The following is a 21603-nucleotide window of genomic DNA, read 5'->3' on the forward strand; positions in this document are numbered from 1 at the left end:
ACAAAAAAAAAAGAAGAAGAAGAAAATGGAAGTAGGCATTAAAGGAAGAATTGAGGGGCAGGACAGTTATAGGGCTTACAAAGATCAAAAAGCAAAATGGCTAAAGAAAGCCCTGAGTTATCAGTAGTTATTTAGAATGTAAATGAATTAAACTTCCCTGTCAAAAAGCAGAGATTGGCAGAATAGATTTAAAAAAAACATGCAACCATATGTGGTTTATCCATACAAATAGTAACCAAAAGAGAACTGGAGGAGATATACTAATATTAGATAAAATAGATTTATTTAAGTCAAAAATAGTTCCAAGGGATAAAGAAGGATGCTATATACTGTTAAAAAAACATTATATACTTTAAATAATTATATATATATATACAACTAAGAGTACAGCCCCAAATATACTGACATATTAAAGGAAGAAATAAACACTTCCGCATTAGTAGTAGGAGACTTCAACATATCACTTTCAATAATAGAACATCAGATAGAAAATCAATGGAAAGTGAAAGACTTGAGTGATACTGTAAACCAACCATTTCTAACAGACATACATAGGCTGTGTCTCTAAATAGCGATAGAATACACATTCTTCCCTAGTGCACAATGATCACATATTAGGTCACAAACGTGTCTCAATAACTTTTAAAATGTTGAGATCATTCCATGTATTTTCTCTGACCACAATGGAATGAAGCTAGAAATCAATAACAAAGGGTGAAATGGAAAATTCACAAATACGTGGAAAATACACAACATACTCTTAAACAAGCCAAGAGTCAAAGAAGAAATCACCAAGGAAATTAGAAAACATCTTGAGGTGAATGAAGGCAAAAACACAGTATTCCCAAACTTAGAGGATGTAGCAAAGATAGGACAGAGGGAGAAATATGTAGCTCCAAATCCTTACATAAAAAAAAAAAAAAAAGATCTCAAATCAGAGATCTAAATTCATAACTAGAGGAACTAGAAGAAGAGCATACTAAACCAAAGTTGAGCAGAAGGACAGAAATAAGAAAAAGATTATAACAGAGATAATTAAATAGAAAATAAAAATACTTCTTTTAGTCTCCAGGGTCTTGGAGCAGCTAGCAGGAAAAACCTAAAATTGTGGAATTGTAACCCATATCAAACCCTGAAATCTGTTCTACAACTACTGTTGTGTTTGTGCTTTGAAATGTATTGCTTTTTTGTATATATGTTATTTTTCACAAAAAAAGAGAAAAAGTCAATCGTTATGCATGCACAGCTATATGGTGATACTGTGAACCGTTGATTTTACACTTTGGATGATTAAATGGCATGTGATAAATAATATGTATCAATAAAATTGCATTTAAAAAAGAAATGTACATTTGAATATGGTTATAAGGGGAAATATGAGGTCATATATATGATACCAGAATAAAAAGTTTTAAAAACCATAGAACTGTAGAACAGAAAAGTGAACCTTAACGTAACCTACAGGCTATATTTAATTGTATAATTAAAATAATATTGTTTCATCAGTTTTCACAAAGATACTACACTAATTAAAAGTGTTAATGGTAGGTGATATTATGTGTGTGGGGGGGTGGTAATGGAAATTCTGTACTTTCTGCATGAGTCTCCTGTAATCATAGTAAATCTTCAATTTCTCTAATTGAAGAGATTAAAAAAAATTAAAGGAACTAAAATACACAAAATGTGATACATATTCAATGGAGGATAAGATAATTTCATTTGAGAAATTTGAAAAGACTTCTAGAATATCTTTTCAAAGTAAAAACACCATAAACCAAAAGCTTTTCTAGAATGTAGATCTGCAAATGGCTCTTTGCATTAGCTAGAATTTTATATTAGGGTGGAAGAAGCAAGAAGGAAATCCAGCATAAGAGAAACTAAAAAAGGGCATGGTAGATAGAAATCAAGTCCTGACTATGCCACATTGCATAAGTAAAGGAAGGGAATTTATAAATTTAGTCTTTGAATAATGTTTCTACTTAAAGTGACTAGTAATAGGAATGAAAGAAGAGGAGAGAAAGAGGTAGATAAGGAAGGGAAGGAATGAGGGGGGGAGGGAAGAGAGAGAATAAAGGTAAACCCTAAAATTAGGATTGAATGACTGCAATAATCAATTTGACATTTCAGAACAAAGAAAATGAAACATAAAATATCCCCAGATATTCTGACTTTTAAAGCCTAAAAGCAATCTCTAGCCATTCTACAGTTTCAGGAATATTGGTTAGATCATATTTTAATGATATAAGTAATTACAAGCTCTCTAAATCCTACAGTAAATTAATCAATATAGACTATTAATTGTAAAATGTAATGCTGTTAAATGTGTAAAAATAAATATAAAACAATAGAATTTAAACTTTCATAGTAGAATACTAAGTTTTTGAAACAATTTCAAAGGGTAGTACCAACTTCAAAAGACCTTCTCTCACAAAAACATTCATTTCCTAAAGTAATTTGATCTTAGAAAAAATGTGTCTGATTAAAATTGCACTATTACTGCCCCTTACAATTGTTAGGAGCTTTATATCATATTGTTAAAAAATCAGAAAATATATTTGAATGTAAAGAAAACAACCAAGTGTGTGTATTTTTACAATTTTTCTACTGTCGGTCCAATTTTTAGCATACTGTACTTTCAAGTTGTACCCATCAGTAAAAAAAGATTCCTCTATTCTTTTCTTGCAATTCAAAGACTGAAAGGACTAGAAAATTAACCACTTTGCAACTCTGCAATGTATTTTCTCAACATTGGTGTTAAAAGCTGAAGAACATTCTACCATTAGGCCCCATGTCTTCCCATCTCCCAGCGAGGGGCAGTAAGTATTTTAACACGCCACAGGGCAAGGGCTCTAGGACCAAACCTGCTGCAAATCTTAGAGGTACCACCTACTTGCTATGCAGTCTCAGGCAAGTTATTTAAGGTCTCTGCACCTCGATTTACATAGCTGTGAAATTAGGTATCTATTGGAAATTAAATCAATTAATATATTAATTTAGAGCAGTATATTAAAAAAAAGAAAAATCCATGCTATAGGAGACTTTATTCTGTTCTGAAAAAATGACTGACAAATACTTGGTTGCTTTCTCTATCAGAAAAATAGTATGTCAACTTCAGTTTTAAAACAACTTGTCACTGTATGTCAAGGTTACTATAGAGTATTATACTTCTCCTGATTTAAACCCCCCCTAAAAAAGCTATCTGGACATTTGTAGAAGTATAAACTGGAATTACAAGCCAATGTCACAAGGCCACCGAGAAAAGCCTAGAGTTGGATATTTTCAGGCCACGTTCAGCACTGAAGCAATAGAATGTCACCATGGAACACACCACCAGGGGCCTTAGCCTGCCTCTCTAGGTCTCTTTCTTAATTGTGCTTTGCTCAATGCTGCTCCCATCACTCCATCCATCACATCTTATGCTCTCCACAAATGGTATCTAAATTTCATTGTCAACATGTCACTGAATGCATATTTTACCTCTTGCATTCACTCATAACCATTTCGCTTCAGGAAACCCCAAGACCTATAACAGATGATTGGTCTCATGTCTATCTGATCCTAAAAACTCTGCTCTCTTTCTGCCCCACACCACCCACGACAGGAGCTTCAGAGAGCTCCCCTGCCCCTGCTACAGCACCCACCCAGGCCTGGCTGGTACTAGAAGTAGAGCTAGCACCCACTTGCCCAGTAGCTCTCCATGGCTTTCATACACTGCCATCTACCTTCCTTGGCTCTGACCAACATTGGCAGAAAGGTCAGCAGTCCTGGCTGCAAGCCAGCACGCTCTCAGAATCACCTTCGCCAGAGCTGTGGTGGAGCCTGCAGAGTCATGATTTGGCACTTTGAGAAAGTAGGAGAAAGGCTAGAAGAGTACGTGTCGGGACATTGATGAGAGACATTGCAGCCTGAACAGGGCAACAAGCTACAGAAAACTCATGTCAAGGGAACAGAAAAGGCCCATGGGAGAAGTGTGGAATTAGGGAATGCCCCTCATGTGTATTCCATTTTCACTCTCCCTATCAATTACCCCACCATTTAAGTGGATAACTTTGTTAAAACCCAAAATCTCACCCACTACAGACACAATAAATGTTAATTTTATTAATAAAAATAAGAGTGCTTGCTCTGTCCCAGGCACCATTCCACATATAAATTCCCACATTTGCGTTCTCTAATTAGTATCATCATTCCTACTTCATGTATTAGGAAACTGAGGCACAGAAATACTATTTAAAGCTTCAGTGACAACTTTCCCATCCTTCAAGATGGCAGGTGAAAGGCTGAGAAGCTGTCCACTATGGAGAAGAAGCCTGAACTCCAGAAGGCTGATGCCAGTGGCAAGGTTAAGTAAAGGACCCTCAAGAAGTAAGAGTCCAAGACAGGGAACCTCAGTGCAGCCGAAACCCGATCCTCGTCAGAGGAATTGGCAGATATTCCTGATCTGCAGTGCATTCCAGAAAGGCCATGGACAAGAAGAAGTATTCAGCAGCTAAATCCAGGATTGAAAAGAAAAAGGAGGAGAAGGTTCTTACTACTGTCACAAAATCCTTTGGTGGGGCGGGCCATGGTGGCTGAGCAGGCAGAGTTCACGCCTGCCATGCCAGAGACCTGGGTTCAATTCCTGGTGCCTGCCCATGCAAAATAAATAAATAAATAAAACAAAACCCATTGGTGGTGACCAAAATGGAGGTACCAGAGTGGTTAAGCTTTGCAAAATGTCTATATTTTATCCCACTGAAGCTGTGCCTCAGAAGCTGTTGAGCCATGGAAGAAAACTTTTCAGTCTGCGTGTGAGAAGGCTGCCATCCAGCAGCCCTCCCGGGACCATTCTGTCTAGTCACAAGCGACTTGCTGTTGGTCCTCAATAGGGTTCCTCTGCGTAGGATGCACCAGAAGTCTCTCATTGCCACCTCCACCAAAATTGACATGAGTGGTGTGAAAATCCCAAAACATCTCACTGATGCTTACTTCAGGAAGAAGCTAGGTAAGCCCAGACACCAGGAAGGAGAGATCTTCGACACAGAGAAGGAGAAATCTGAGCTTCCCTAACAGTGCAAGGTCGTTCAGAAAACTGTGGACTCACAACTTATACCAAAAATCAAAGCTGTTCCTCAGCTCCAAGGCTACCTGCATACTGCGCCCTCTCTCACAAATGAAGTTTACCTCCCAAATGGGTTTTCTAAACTTGCAAAGAACCTAATCAAATAACCAATACATTGAAACAAACAAAAAGACCTTCAGTAACAGAGCCAGGACTGGAAACCCAGAGACCCAACCACAGGCACCCTCACAGTCACCATGCTGCCCTCACCTGCACACAGGACTAGGTTCAGTCTATTTAAATATGACCTGATAGCAAACTATCCTCATGACTTAATTTATAAAAGAGATAAATAAGTAAGAATCTCACAACTAAGAATAAAAAAATTTAATGCTATCATTATTAGAGCCGAGGCTGCAAGAAGACTTAAGACCATGAACAATATCAGTGATGTTAAAAGCACAGTAATGAAACTAGAAGTCACCTAATGAGTATAACATCATTAGGAAGGTGTTGGAAGGGTTTGATGTTGTACCTTAGGTTACGCATAGCTCAGAGGCAAGTGTTCTTTAACTCTCAACAACCGTACCAAACAAAAGGTCACATCAACAACTTCCAAAACCCAACTAATTATTTGAAAATGAATAGAATTTGATAAATTATTTTCAATAAAATGAATATCATTTGAGAAGCAGTTATAAATTTAAATATAGAAATAGGTAGTAGATGACAGCGATTCATTGACAGGAGAGTAGAAAGAGGGAGAAGTGATAGAGATAGAAGGTAGATAGGTATAGATATTTGTTTACTTGGGGAATTAAAGAGAATTTTAAAAAAATTTTAGATTCATGGAACCATTTAAATTTTATATATGCTATTAAATATTTTTAATTATGGCCCTTGCTCATGGAATTTTTCTTTCTCCATCTTAAACAATGCTTTTTTACATTGTGCCTTCTCAAACCGTCTTCTTTCATTCTTTGAATACAATGCCTTAGATCTTGATAAATACCACCCACAGCTATGGTTTCAAATATAGCTATATATCTAAGAATCCCAACTCTGTATCTCCAAACCAACACATTTTGAGTCATTCTATATTTTTACTGCCTATTCCTACATCTTTACTTGAATATCTCATAGACATATTAAACTTTAAATCTTCAAAAATAACTTCTCACCCTCCAACATCAATCTTTTCCTCTTCCCGTATTATTTTCTCATTTTATTGCACCACTATCCAGTTTCTGTGACTCTCACTGGGACACTGCTTCCTCCCTATGTGCCCCGAGATTTGGGAAAGGCCCCATGCAAGTGAGAGAGCCTGAAGCTTTGGCTTCAGAGCTTCAAGGTAAACTTGCCTTTGTGATTTATGAAGATTTGGGGGACAAAGATATAAGATTTAACCCCCAGCCACTTAGTTTGCTAAAGCTGCTGAAATGCAGATACCATAAAATAGGTTGACTTTTACATTGGGGAATCTATTAAGTTACAAGCTTCCATGTCTGAGACTGTGAAAAATGTCCAAATCATCAAGGTGATACCTGACTCCACTGTCAAATAGCAAGGCACATGGGGACATGTTCTGGTCTCTCTCTCCTCTTCTGGGTTTTGTTGTTTCCAGGTTCTGGCATCAGTGGCTCCCTCTCTGTTTCCCTGGCTTTCTTTCTCAGCTTCTGTGTCCTTCTCTCTGTATTATGTCCACTTAAAGAGGATGTTGGCAAGAAGATTAAGAGGCGTGCCTCAACTGACATAACCTAACCAAGAGCTCCCATCATAATAGGTTTACAACCACAGGAATGAATTAGCTTTAAGAATATGATGTTCTGGGGTCCAGAAAGCCTCCAAACCATCAGAGCATGTATCAGGAAAAAGTTGCTTAATCTCTTTAACTCTTAGTTTTCTCTTCTGTAAAATACAGATAAGGATAAGAGTTATTTCAGTGTCAGGATTATGGAGAGATAATTTTCAAAATTATTTTCTATTAGCAAACACTCAAATCATACTTGTAACCTATAATTAAAGTAGTAGTATCAGTAGTAAAGTCCTCTATGTCCCCACTGCAATCTCCCCTCTACAATGTCATTCTGATTTTGTACACCCATTGCTTACATGGTAAATTCCAGAATCTCAGGCAAACAAGGGCTTTCATGTGCTGGGACTTATTGCCCTTTCCAGTATCCTCTCTCGTTTCATCCCCATGTGCAACTTTAGCTCCAGCTACACTGGCCAGCTTGCTTTGCTTCCAGATAGGCCAAGATCATTTTTGACTATGAACTTTGGCAAATATGACACCCATTGTCTGATCCCCTTCTCCTAAGTCACCTCCTTTTGGAAGACTTTCTGGAATCACCCCTCTACATAATTAGGGGACTCTTCCTTGTGTGTTTCCTCTACACTCCCATAAGACCCTCTGATATTTATGCTAAAATTCTTCTCCTCCTGTATTTCACCTAATTGCTTTTCTGATTTGCCTATTATACTTGTGAGTTACTTGAAATCCAGCCTCGGATCTTATTTATTTCTATATTCCAGGGCCACCCATATTGGATATTCAGTGATCTTTAAATGGATAAATAACAGGCTGCCAACAAAATACCACTAAATTGCATTAAATATATACCACTTCTTTCAAAATAAATTATATGAAAAGAAAAAAAAAACAGCCTGTATTGGTTAAATTAAAATAAACTGATATCAGTACCACAGTATTTTACATTATCCTTATAAATTTTGTCTGAATAAAGTTATACCCCATCCTGATGTCCCTCTCATCTCTGGCTACTTTCACATATGCAATATTTCCAACTCCTCTGTGTATTCATTAGGCCCTGGAGAGTACACTTCTGATCCCAGTCGCTATTGCTGGCACGGATCAGGGTCAGAGTGCCTGGGGGGTCAGGACAGTGGAAAACTGCCTTTGATTCCCCACAGAATCTCAGAAGTATGGTAAGCGGACTAATGCCCCCCAAAGAGAGCCAAGCCCTAATCCCCTGAACCTGTGAATGCGTAATATTTCACAGCAAGGAGTAATTAAGTTTGCAGATAGATTAAGTTTGCTAATCAGTTAACTAAAGTAGAATATCCTGGATTATCCAGGTGGGCCCAACGTAACTTCAAGCTTCCTTTAACGTGGAAGAGGGAGGCAGTAGAATTCAGAGTCAATACAGGACTTGAAGATGCTGTATTGCTGGCCTTGAAGGTGGAGGAAGGTGGCCATGAGCTAAGAAATGCAAGCAACCTCTAAAAGCTGGAAAATACAAGGAAACAGAGTCTCCATCTGGGCCTCCAGAAAGATTACAGCTCTGCCCAGGGAAACCCACTTCAGACACTTGACCTCCAGAACTGTAAGATAATAAACTTCTGTGGCTTTAAGCCACTATATTTTTGGTAATTTGTTACAGCAGCACAGGAAATTAATAAAGGGGGGGGGCGGGTTCTCCATATTCATAACCACTTCCCTAGAGAGCGGACTATAAATAGAAGCTCTTTACAGTAGAGTAAAAGTTATCTTGGAAAAAGTTCCCCTCTTTCTGGTCTAGCTGTGCTCTCTGTGGAAAATCCCCAAATCCCTCTCCTTGCAGGCAAGCGAGATAAGGCACATTTCCTGGAATATAAACCTCCTCCCCTAGCCTTCAGGAACTGGTAAAAATGCACCTAGGCAAAAGAAGATATTCCTGGGGTGGGGGCCCCTCAACGGTTCAGCTCTGGGCCATTCTCAACTTAAATCAGCCAGTTGTGTACCTTGTCTTTAACATGTCAAAAAGTCTATAAAAGCTAAGGTTGCCTTTTGTTCGGGGCTCAGACTTTTGAGGTTACTCAGCTGGGCCCTGGTGTGCACGAGCTAATAAAACCTGCTTCCTGAAACTACGGATCCTTAGTCTCAGCCTGTTCTAACTTCGCAGAACGTTCCTGGAGGCCTGCGGCCTCATGCCTGGTTTTCGTGCTACAATCTCACTTAATTCTAGAGCCGGGTGCATCTGTTCCCTGATACAGATAAATTGATGAAAAGAGGGAAAAAAGGGAAAGGGAATTGTATTTTCTGGTTCATCAGTTTTTGCTTGACACTGCTCTAATGGGCAAAAAATGGAAAAAAAAGAAAGAAAGAATCAGATTTGGTGAGACTTACTTCACTGAAGACAACACAATAATGTATTTTTTCATACAGATATATTTAATCCATATATTATAGTTATTTGGCAGTTTGTAATGTAATAATCTTTTTTTTTCCAATCTTGGGACACTTAGACACTTTCTATTTTTTTTTTGTCTGTAGTTGTGAGAAAATAATAAAAGGAGAGAGTATAAATGAGAAGTTTAGAATACTCCTCTTAAGTATTACATTACATCTGCCCCACATTTTCCAGTATGTTCATCTCACAGGTTCAGCTTCAGCAGTAGCAGTAGCTGAACAGAGTCAACTAATGAAGCCCCTCAGGTACTGTGCCAGAGCCCCACTTCTGCATGTGAGTAGTTAGCCCAGGTCAAAGCCTTTGAAGGGGAGGGTGCTTGGCAAATGCTGACAAATGCAATCTGGCTTGTGTGTAAATTGCTAGGTGTTTGGATGGAAAATTAAAGTACTGTGCAAACATTTTAAAGTGTAGATGGACTTTCTAAACTCTTGTCTTGTTCATAGATCAAAAATTTTCCTGAGTCAAAAAAAAGTTGCCAGCCAGATGAAAATTTAGCATTTCCTTAACTTGGGTCCTTTTCCTATTCCAGAGCCTTCACTATTATAAAGAAATGTTATATAGCTCTTGGAAACTCTATTGACATAAGGGAGAATTTAATCAATCAATTCAGTATTCTTTTCAGTATACTAAAAGGTAGCAAAGGAGAATTTATTATTAGGGTCTAAGAATTGATCCAAAATTCCAGTCATATAAAATAATATATCCCTTTAAGGAATTATTCATCTTACATTCCAACTGATATGTATTAAAAGCAAACATGATATCAGTGCAACTGTGGCTCAGTGGCAGAATTCTCTCCTATCATGCCAGAGACCTGGGTTTGATTCCTAGAAACTTCCCATGCCAAAAACAAACAAGCAAAAAACATGAAATAATTTAAACATGAGAATGCAGAAATAATTGTTATTGCCCATGCAAAGCATTAAAAAAAGACAATCTACAATCCCGTAAGGTAGGCAGCTCTAAGAGGGCTATATCCGTCAGACCCCACCTGAGTTTACGGCAACAATGGAGAGCTATTGCTCACTGACCACTTCTCTGCCTGAGGACAGGCCCCTGCAAGGAAGTAAGCATCTGAGAGCAACCTGGCTGGACTCAGCCCTGAGGCGAAGAGGTGTAATTTTCCAGGCCCAACCTCAACCAATGGCGATGGGAGTCCACTGATAAATGTCCCTGCTGCCCTGTTCTTTTGGGTCTAACAATTCAGAGGTGTAGTTCTCCCTGTTTCTTAGAGGGAACCTAGTAGAATAGAGTCTCAGTTGCCTACAGCAGAAACCCACTTCATTGCTGTGCCTTGCATGCCTGCATCACTCTTTCCTACTTATCACCTCTATTTCTGGTATTACCTTCCAAATAAACTACTAGCACCCAAGTCCTTCTCTCAGGCTCAGCTTTTGAGAGAATCCAAACAGACAATATAAGTGACCCATGTATGCCCGTTGTCTTTTAAAAGAGACCTGTATATCAAAGACTGAAGGAAAACCTGCAAATCAAATGGCTAAAGAGGGCAGGATGATAATATAATCATGAAGTTAGGGATTAACAATTGATTATGATTATTAAATCAGTATATAGTTGTTTTTTTTTTACTTCCCAAGTGTATTAAAATAGACAGAGGGGAAATAAATAATAGGGGGGACAAGAGGTAAAATAAATTGAGTAGATTGAAATACTAGTGGTCAATGAGAGAGAGGGGTAAGGGGTATGAGATGTGTTAATTTTTCCTTTTTTCTTTTTCTGGAGTGATGCAAGTGTTCTAAAAGTGATCATGGTGATGAATACACACTATGTGATGATATAAAGCCATGGATTGTACACCATGTGTGGGCTGTGTGTACGAAGATTTCTCAATAGAAATATTAAAGAAAAAAAAAGAGGGTAATACCTGAAATCACTGAACTGAAATCCAACTGTCTTGATCTCTGATAATGATTGTTTAGCCTTTATCTTGTCCCCTTGTGATTGTAAAACCTTGAGACTAACCCACATTTGTACACATTCATCCAGTTTTTCAATTTTAGAGTTTTGTAATCACTAAAGACAGCCCCTAATGTTCATGAATGCAGGGTCGTGGGTCCCAAGATTGGATCTAACCAAAGTGGGCCCACCTGACATGTGCAGTACTTAGACTTTAACCTACAAGTCACCTACACCTCATTACAATACTAAAAATCATGCCCAACATCATCTTAGGCCACCATTTTCTTACATACATCCCTTATAACTAAATATGTAATCTGCCCGTGCTCAATAATTAAATCACCTCTAATTACATCATCAGGGGCCACTGTGCTCATTATCCTAAAGCCTGCCCATCTTTTAATGCTATAAAACTGTCAAAATTACCACAGTTTGGGGAGACAGATCTTCGTCCACTAGGCCATCTGCTCTCCTGCTACATGCCTCATAATAAACTTTTTCTCTCTGTGAAACCCCAGTGCCTCAGGAATTAGTTGAGTGCATCACAAAAGAATCCATCACCTTTGTCTGGTAACAATAACGGAATGAGTGAAGCCCATAGGGCTACTTAACTGCTTAAGTAGGCAGTTAAGGATGAAGGCAAGAAGCTGCAGGTGCAGCACACATATTTGGTTCATAAGAGGTAGTAACTGTGCAGGGCAGCAGATTATCACCAAAGAAAAAAGTTAGACTGGCATTGCCATTTCGTCTATTTTTCAAGAGATGTTTCAAATTAAGATTTTGATATAAAATCCTTTAATTTTAAAATGCTGTGGTGAACAAGCAAATATACAAATACACTTGTGATAAATTTCATTCATTCCAGGGGCTAAGTTCTCACCACCTTTTATTTGAGCCAGATCTAATTTCTAAGCTGCAGACCTATATCCACCTAACTACTAGTATTTCTACTTGGATCACAGACTCAGTATGTACGAAAATGGACTCATCCACTCTCCAACATAAAAACCTGCTCACCTGTCTGTATTTGCTTTCTCACTTAATGGAAGCATGACCCATCCTTTCAGCTGATACAGAGACTTCAATGCTTCTTTACCTCTCACACCTAAGCATTTAACAAATCATTTTTATTCCACTTATTTCACATATTTCCTTTCATCTACTCTCTTATCCTCAATGATAAGGCCTGATTTTTTAAAATTATTTTCTCTTACTGAAATATTTCAATAATTACTACACTGACCTTCCTGCTTTCAGGTTTTTTCTGCCATCAATTGATCCTAACATATAATTTAAGAGATTTTGCTAACTATAAATATTATCATTACCATTTCCTTGTTTGAAATTCTTCACTCTCTCCCATTACCTACTACAAAAACTAAACTCATTAGCCCAGGAACCAAGGTCCTTGATGACCTACTCTATGTCTGTCACTCTTGCCCTCCACTTGTGTGTTGCCACTCTCCTTGCCCCCCATCTGAGGAGTCGTGAAGCAGCTCCTTGTTTTCTCCTTATTTCTTCCTCTGAATTAAATGTGGGCAGAAACATTTGTTGATAAGACAATGAAACAAAGGAATGTCCTTCTATAGGTTGAAACTGTGGTCACCACGACTTGAATTAAGATACGACTCAGGGTAAAAGGAAGATTAGAGAAAGCATAGTGAAATAGATAAGATTTTGAATACATCTGAATCTCTCAGGGCACAGAATTAAGATTAACTTTTCTAATTTAAAGCAGAAGAGGACAGGCCTCACGAGGTATTCTAAATTCCAGGACCCAACTTTGTTTCCTCAACAATAGAACAATAGAACTGAGACTAGTCTGCCAGCCATTGTAGTTAAAATATGTCTTTCCAAAAAACTTAAGAGCCCCCTAAAACAACATAAGCTGAGTTTTCTTCATGGACAGTGGTATCAACCAAAGTAATTAACATTTTTTACAAACCACCAAATCTCAGTGGTTTAACAAAGGGGTGGGGGAAAGATCTATTTCTCATTCACATCACAATCTGTCATATATTGAATAACATGATATTATAAAATTAAGCATGTGGCCTCTGAAATTACTGCAGAAATGGAGACAAGAATGAAGATAAACACATGGAGGTCTTCTAAGTGGGCATGTAAGTGACTTGCATCATGTGTGCTCACAGCCAATTAGCCCAAGTCCCATTACACCAGATCCCAGAAATACGGTCCTACCCCAACTGTAAAGGAAACTAGGAAATTTAGATTTTCTGTGTGTCCCCAAAGAGGAAACTAGAAGAGTATTTGGTGAACACAGAACTGTTGATATTACAATAACATTATGTGTACCATACTTTTAGCAGTTCAAAGAAAACACTCCACTTTTCTAATCAAGTCACCCAATTTTTAACTCAATATTTAAGGTGCACAGATGTATTTAGGATTAGATATCTTGAAAATATTATAAAATTAGGAAAGGTGAAAAAATACGTTAACTTAGTCAAGTATTTAATATTGAAATTCCTCCTTTTTTAAGAAGGCAGTTCAAAAACAGAAACGATATTATACCATATTAGCAATTTGACTTCTGACAAGTTATGTAAGAACATTGAAGTCCAACTTCTTTATTTATAAAATGGCAAAAATAAGACCTTTCTATCCAGGTTTCTATGAGAATTAATGAATAAATTAATCATTTGGCAGCAATGTTCAAGTCACAAAAATTAACAATTTTGAAATGAAAGACTGAAGAGGTTCATGTCTCAAATTCTTCAGTGGCTTCCCCATACGATCAGAAAGTACTTAAAATTCTCTACATATTCTATCACCTACTTTCCTCTCCAATCTCACCTCTTACTGCTCCTTCCCTTTGCTTTCTGTTCTCTGGCCATATAAGCCATCTTTCAATCCCTAATATATACCTCCTTACAGGGCTGCTTTGCACAGGCTGTCTGATCAAGAGGTAAGAAAATTGTTTTAGGCAAGATGAACAGCCTGAAATTATTGATAGTTAAGCTATCGCTTTCTCACAAAAGCTTTCCCACAGCCTCCTGTTGTTAAACTGATGAAGATCTTGCCATTGCAACTGCAGCAGCTGGAACCATGATGCACCACAGAGCAGAAAGATAGGGGCCCAGGCTTCCCCTGGTATTGCTAAAATCCCTACTGCTATGGCAGGGTCTGTGGTCACATGAATTCAGCCTCAGCTGTCTGCTGCTATTACTTCACTGCCAGTCCTGTCACAAACCAAAAGCAGAAAAGAAGTCTTAGGCTTTCTTTTTGCATTTGAGCCTCCTGAAAATGACTACCATTACCAAGGAAGCTAGATGACAAAGTTGTCTAAGAAATGTAGTTTACAGGCTTCTAACTGTGGAGGTACAGAAGAAGGCAAGTATGGAGTGAAAACCAACAGACAATCCCCAACAAAATTAGTCGATATTCCCATAGTATTGTATATCTCAATTTTATGGCACTTATCATTATAGTAGTCTTACATTCACTGGCATTTTTTTTAGTAATATCTCACTCAAAAGAATGTAATTTTCATGAAGAAAGAAGAAATCATCTCATATTTGCTTATTTTATTAAAAAAACTAGCACTGGCTCTTAGCGGACATGCAAGAAATATTTAATGAATGAATGAGGGTTACAAGATGATTAAAAGATATAAGAATTTGATAATAATTACTAACACACTAATAATGATAATGAGCGCATATGAAATAAAGCAAATTATTGATTTTTCATAAATATGGGTGTATTAGGGTTCTCTAGAGAGACAGAATCAACAGGGAACACTTGCAAATATAAAATTTATAAAAGTGTCTCACGTGACTGTAGGAACTCAGAGTCCAAAATCCACAGGGTAGGATGCGAAGCCAATGACTCCGATGGATGGCCTGGATGAACTCCACAGGGGAGGCTCATCAGCCAAAGCAGGAATGGAACCTGTCTCCTCTGAGTCCTCCTTAAAAGGCTTCCCATGATTAGATTTAGCATCACTAATTGCAGAAGACACTCCTCTTTGGCTGATTACAAATGGAATCAGTTGTGGATGTAGCTGACGTGATCATGACCTAATCCTATGAAATGTCCTCATTGCAACAGACAGGCCAGTGCTTGCCCAATCAGATAAACAGGTACCACAACTTGGCCAAGTTGACACCTGTCCCTAAGCATGACAATGAGAATGGTATCAAAGTTCTTTATGATAATGTATCTTTACTCCTTTGCACTAGAGTAAGTTATTTTGAGTGGATGAAGACAGGGCAAGAATGTTAGAAAAACTGATACCAGCAAAAGGTGTTGAATAATAGCTGACATGGAAGACTGTTCCAGCACAACTAAGAAGAGTTCACCAAGGAATTCCAAGCTTTCTCCACTCATATTTCCTTAATCCTCTTTTGCCCTTACAACCTTAGAAAATACATGCCATTTATTATCCAGTTAATACGAACTTGCCAATGCAATGTATTCAAAGCTTGTTTCACTGCATTCAGTCATTAAGACTTCATGACTTATAATGGAATTGGTGCAAGAAATAATGGATAAAATAGAACTGCAGGTGGGCTAAATTATATTTTCTAAATATTTATACATATTTGTAACTTTTTCTGTGCTCTATACTAGCTACATACTGTGAGCTCTGTTTTCACATCCATGAAGAATTAGCTGGATTCTGGCTTGAAACATTTTAGATACCTTAACATATGTAGTTCTAAATATCTGGCGTTTCTTTTAAAATTGTTATATCATAAATTTTTTTCTTGTTCTCAATATGTGTAGTCTACCTCTTAGAGACAGTTTGAAGGAAATACGCAAGTTTTGTTTAACTTACTTATTTACACACAGTACCACCTCACATTCAATTTGGCAAAATAAGCTTAACTGAAGAATGAAAGAGGCCTCTCTTATATACCCATATTAAATTTAAGGCTTTGAAATTTATATTATGGAAAGGGACTTGAAAGTATTGTTGCTCAGATGTGCCCTCATTCTCTCTAAGCCCAACTCTGCAAGTGAAACCATTGCCCTCCACCCTACATGGGACATGACATCCAGGGGTGAAAGTCTCCCTGGCAGCATGAGAGATGACTGCCAGGGATGAGCCTGGCCCTGGCACCATGGGATCAACATGCCATCCTGACAAAAGGGGGGAAAAGAAGTGTAACAGATAAGGTATCAGTGGCTGAGAGAGTTCAAATAGAAACGAGAAGTTATTCTAGAAGCTACTCTTTTGCAAGCTTCAGCTAAACATTGCTATTTAGGATGGCTTGTCAAATCGCAACCAAAACCATTCCTTTCAATCCTAAAGAACCCCTAGGGCTTTATCTGAGATTCCACAAAGGTTCTAGGCACTATGATTACTTTCCAGAACCTACAACCTCCAGATGGGTTCCTAGGCTAGGTAAGTCCTGAAACCCAGAGGGCCCAGCCTCTCCAGAACATCAACTAGTTCCATCCCCCTATCCCATATTATCAACAGCCCTTTCCAATAAAAAAAAGTTAGAATGGGCTTAGTCCAAATACCCCTAAAGATTGGGAGAAAGATCAAAAGAGAAGGTAAAGTTAGAAAAGATGGGATTTAACAAATGAGTATAGCTGCTGAATCATATTGATACTTCTTTTAGCCTCCAGTGTCTTGGAGCAGCTAGAAAGAAAAACCTAAAATTATGGAACTGTAACCCATACCAGACTCTGAAATCTGTTCTACAATTAACTGTGCTTTGAATGTGTTGCTTTTTTTATATATATGTTATTTTTCACAGTTAAATAAAAACTTCTGTTCACACATATCCACACCAAAAAGTATTACTGAAAATTGCTCATTCATTTGTTACTCTATATCGTTTTTTGCCTTTTTATGTAAGACAACACAGGTAGAAATAGAGGTTGCCTTTTGTTTATGCAGCTGAAAGATCAGTGATGACTCTGTTCAAAATGTTCTGTTGCTTAATAAATGCATAAATAAAGATTTCTAAATTAGCCTTTGATTTTAAAGAACTTTTATTTTTGCTCCCCAACATATAGTATTTAAATTTCAGAACAATGAAATTTGTAAGTGCAAGAATAAATACTTAGCTCTTTTGATTTGATTTGATTTTTTATTGGATTTTATTTATTTCTCCTAGATTACAGTCTTCTAAATTGAAACCCTCTTTCAATTTGAGAAAAGGGGGGAAAAGCACTTAAAAAGCAATAGCATCAAATCAATAAGCCTTCATAAACATCAATCTTCCATTGGTGTCTTATTAAAACATATTTTGAAAAACATAATAGCATCTGAAGTTGTAATTATCATTAAATTACTGGAAAATCTATTTTGGAATTTGATGTTTTCAAATGTGAAAAGCATTCTTCAAAACATTATCTTTTTTTAGTTTTTTAATTGTGTATTACTTTTCTAAGTCTTGAGGCTGTGTAATTCAAATATTTGAATATTATCATAATCTCACTCTCTAGCCTCTCCTCCTAGACAAAATTACATATATATCTATATTTCTATTTTTTTAAACTATTTCTCCCTATACTAGCTTGGAATTTTTTAATTCTCTTTCCATTCTAGTGGTTATCCTAAAAAGTTTTTTTTCATATTTTTATTGTCAAACCTTTTTATTGCAAACATTCTTCACATGCAAACATTCTATACATGGTGTACAACCAGTGGCTCACAATATCATCATATAGTTTTGTATTTGTCATGGTCAGGTTCATGCGTCAACTTGGCCAAGTGGTGATACCAGTTTGTCTGGTTGAGCAAGTGCTGACCTGTCTTTTGTTATGAGGACATTTCATAGAATTAAGTCATGATCACGTTAGCTACATCCACAGTTGATTCCATTTGTACTCAGTCAAAGGGGAGTGTCTTCTTTAATGAGTGACGCTTAATCTAATCACTGGAAGCCTTTTAAGGAGGATTCAGAAGAGACAGGTTCTCTCTGTATTCGGCTGGCGAGTGTCTCCTGTGGAGTTCATTCAGACCCTCCATCGGAATCGTTAGCTTCACAGCCTGCCCTACAGATTTTGGACACTACATTCCCATGATTATGTGAGACACTTTTATAAACATTATATTTACAAATATTTCCTGTTGATTCTGTTCCCCTAGAGAACCCTAACCAATACAACTTGGTACCAGGAGTGGTTCTTAATAAACAGAATCTTAAAAATGGATTTTTATGAATGGTTTTCTATTCTAGATGGACTCAAAGGCACTAAGGACTCTGATTCCTATAATCAAAATGACATTGCCAATCCATGGAGTGAGTTGGAAAATGAGATAGTCAAAATATCAACATTCAGTACTTCTAATACTTCACTTGTATGAAGCCAAGTTCTGGGAGATAATGTTTTTGACACCTTTATGGAGTTTTGTGGAAATAGCAAATATAGAGATATTGGCTGGTGGTTGTTAGATACATTGTTTACATTAATGAATGAAAAGGATGAGCTTAAGTCTACAAATGAGAAGCTTAAGTGTGGTCTGACAGATGTAGATGTTTCTGTGAGTGTCCTGAAGGAAAATCTTATTTCCTGTAAGCGTAGACTTGAGAACTCTGAAAATCAGATTCAGAATCTTACTGTTAGAGTAGTAACTTTACAATGTAAATTGAAATCTCAATCTTGGATGGTGTCTGCCATTTAAATGAAGGCATTGATTGGAAAGGAGTGGGACCCTGAAAAACGGGATGGCAACATATGGATGGATAATGAGGTCGGTGGAGAGGTTGAAACCCTAGGTCATGCTGAGTCTTCTCTAGTTAACCCTGTAATAGTTTATGAGGACATAGCTGCCCCACCTCCAGCCTGCCTTGAGGAGTTGGCCATCCAAACTCCAACTGAAAGGATTAGCTCTAGAGTGATTAATCCTGTTCCACCATGTAAAACTGCAAATGAATGCCCTGAAGCAAATGGCTGGGAAGAAACTTTAAATTTTTTCATAACCCACCCTCACCACCCCTCATTTCTTGCAGACCTATTACTAGACTGAAGTCCCAACAGGCCCTTAAAGGTGAGATGCAAAGGATCACACATGGGGCAGGCCACGGTGGCTCAGAAAGCAAGAATGCTTGCCTGCCATGCCAGAGGACCCGGGTTCGATTCCTGGTGCCTGCCCACGTAAATTAAAAAAAAAAAAAAGAAAGAAAAAAAAAGGATCACACATGAGGAGGTATCTTATACTCCAAAAGAACTGTGTGAGTTTTCCAGTTTATATAAACAGAAATCAGGGGAATCTGTGTGGCAATGAATTTTAAGGGTGTGGGATAATGGTGGGAGGAATATAAGGCTGAATTTATTGATATGGGCCCATAAGAGTTTGTTTGGTGGTTTGCTGAAACATGGATCAAAAGGTGGCCAACATTACCTGAGGTTGAAATGCCAGAACTGCCCTGGTATAATGTAGATGAGGGGATCCAGAGGCTTAGAGAGATTGAAATGTTAGAGTGGATTTATCATGCAAAGCCTGCTCTTATACCCCAGGAATGTCCAGAGGATGCACTTTTTACCAGAACAGTGAGAAATAAATTTGTGAGACTAGCGCCATTATCCCTGAAGAGCTCTGCAGTTGCACTCCTCTGTAGGTCAGATATTACTGTGGGAATTGCTGTTACTGAGCTGGAATCCTTAAACACAATGGGGATGACCAAAGTTGGCATCCTGAGTTGGTATAAGTCAGGTGGCAGCAGTTGATCACCAAAGACAGGGTGAACGTGGCTGTTATAATAGACAGCAAACTCAAAGCAGGAGTCAAAATAATCTGACTCACAGATTTGTGATGTTGCCTAGTAAATCATGGGGTTCCTAGAAATACGATAGATGGGCATCTACTAAATTCTTGTTTGAACTGTATAAACAAGAGTTCTAGATCAAGTGAACAGAAGTCTAACTCAAATTGCAAAAACACAGAGTCACGGCCCCTTAATCAATTTCCAGACTTGAGAAAGTTTACAGGCCCAGAGCCCTTTGAATGAAGGGGAGACCAGGTCCCTTTGGGGGAAAACCCTGTTACACTGCCACAAATCTATACTGTTAGTCTTCCTCCAAGTCTTCCCCAAAGAGACTGACAGCCTTTTACCAGGGTAACTATGCACTGGGGAAAAGGAAATGATCAGATATTTCAGGGATTATTAGACACTGCTTCAGAAGTGACATTAATTCTAAGGGACCCAAAACATCACTCTGATCCACCAAAGTGGGGGCTTGTGGAAGTCAGGTGATTGATGGCGTTTTAGCTCAAGTCCATCTCACAGTGGGTCCAGTGGGGCTACAGACCCATTCTGTAGTTATTTCCCCAGTTCCAGAATGTATAATTGGAATAGACATACTGAGTAACTCGCAGAATCCCCACATTGGCTCTTTAACTCGTGTACTGAGGGCTATTGTGATGGGAAAAGCCAAGTGGAAGCCACAAGAACTGCCCCTACGTAGCAAAAAAGTAAATCAGAAGCAATACTGGATTCGTAGAGGGATTGCAGAGATTACTGCCACTCTTAAGGACTTGAAGGACACAGGGGTGTTGATTCCCACCACATCCCCATTCAGATCCCACCACATCTCTTATTTGGTCGTGCAAAAAACAGATGAGTCTTGGAGGATGACACTGGATTATCGTAAACTCAACCAGGTAGTAACTCCAATTGCAGCTGCTGTTCCAGATGTGATATCATTGCTTGAGCAAATTAGTACATCCCCTGGTACCTGGTATGCAGCTATTGATCTGGCAAATGATTTTTTCTCAATAGCTGTTAGTAAGGACCACCAGAAACAGTTTGCTTTCAGTTGGCAAGGTCAGCAATATGCTTTCACTGTCCCACCCCAGGAGTATATCAACTCTCAAGCCCTATGTCATAATCTTGTCCTCAGGGAACTTGATTGTTTCTCCCTCCCTCAAAACATCACATTGGTCCATTATATTGATGATATCATGTTGATTGGATCTAGTGAGCAAGAAGTAGCAGCTACTCTAGACTTACTGGTAAGGCATTTGCGTGTCAGAGAATGGGAGATAAATCCAACAAAAGTACAGGGGCCTTCCACCTCAGTGAAATGTCTAGGTGTCCATTGGTGTGGGGCATGTCAAGATATCCCTTCTAAGGTGAAGGATAAGTTGCTGCATCTGGCCCCTCCTATAACCAAGAAAGAGGCACAACATGTAGTTGGTGTCTTTGGATTTTGGTGACAACATATTTCTCATTTGGTGTGCTACTCTGGCCTATTTGTCTAGTGACCAGAAAAGCTGCTAATTTTGAGTGGGGAACTGAACAACAGGAGGCTCTGCCACTTAGACCATAAGATCCAGCAGATCCAATGGTGCTGGAAGTGTCAGTGGCAAATAGAAATGCTGCCTGGAGCCTTTGGCAGGCCCCTGTAGGAGAATCACAAAACAGACCCTTAGGATTTTGGAGCAAAGCCTTACCATATGCTGCAGATAACTATTCTTCTTTTGAGAAAAAGCTTTTGGCCTGCAACTGGGCCTTAGTA

The 21603-nt window shown here is 38.2% G+C and overlaps 1 long non-coding RNA gene and 1 pseudogene across 5 annotated transcripts in view; one reads left to right on the forward strand and one right to left on the reverse strand.

Annotated features, from left to right (window-relative positions):
• Positions 1–11692, reverse strand: part of LOC143651769 (uncharacterized) — a 42865-nt gene extending 31173 nt beyond the window's left edge. For all 5 annotated transcript variants that reach the window (XR_013160214.1, XR_013160204.1, XR_013160213.1 and 2 more), the window contains exon 1: positions 11581–11692. This is a non-coding gene — a long non-coding RNA (uncharacterized LOC143651769). The remainder of the gene's footprint in view (positions 1–11580) is intronic.
• LOC143678977 (large ribosomal subunit protein eL6 pseudogene) lies at positions 3698–5208 on the forward strand (annotated as a pseudogene).
• Positions 11693–21603: the final 9911 nt, after the last annotated feature.

This window comes from Tamandua tetradactyla, chromosome 1, assembly GCF_023851605.1.
Source record: "Tamandua tetradactyla isolate mTamTet1 chromosome 1, mTamTet1.pri, whole genome shotgun sequence".
NCBI lineage: Eukaryota > Metazoa > Chordata > Mammalia > Pilosa > Myrmecophagidae > Tamandua > Tamandua tetradactyla.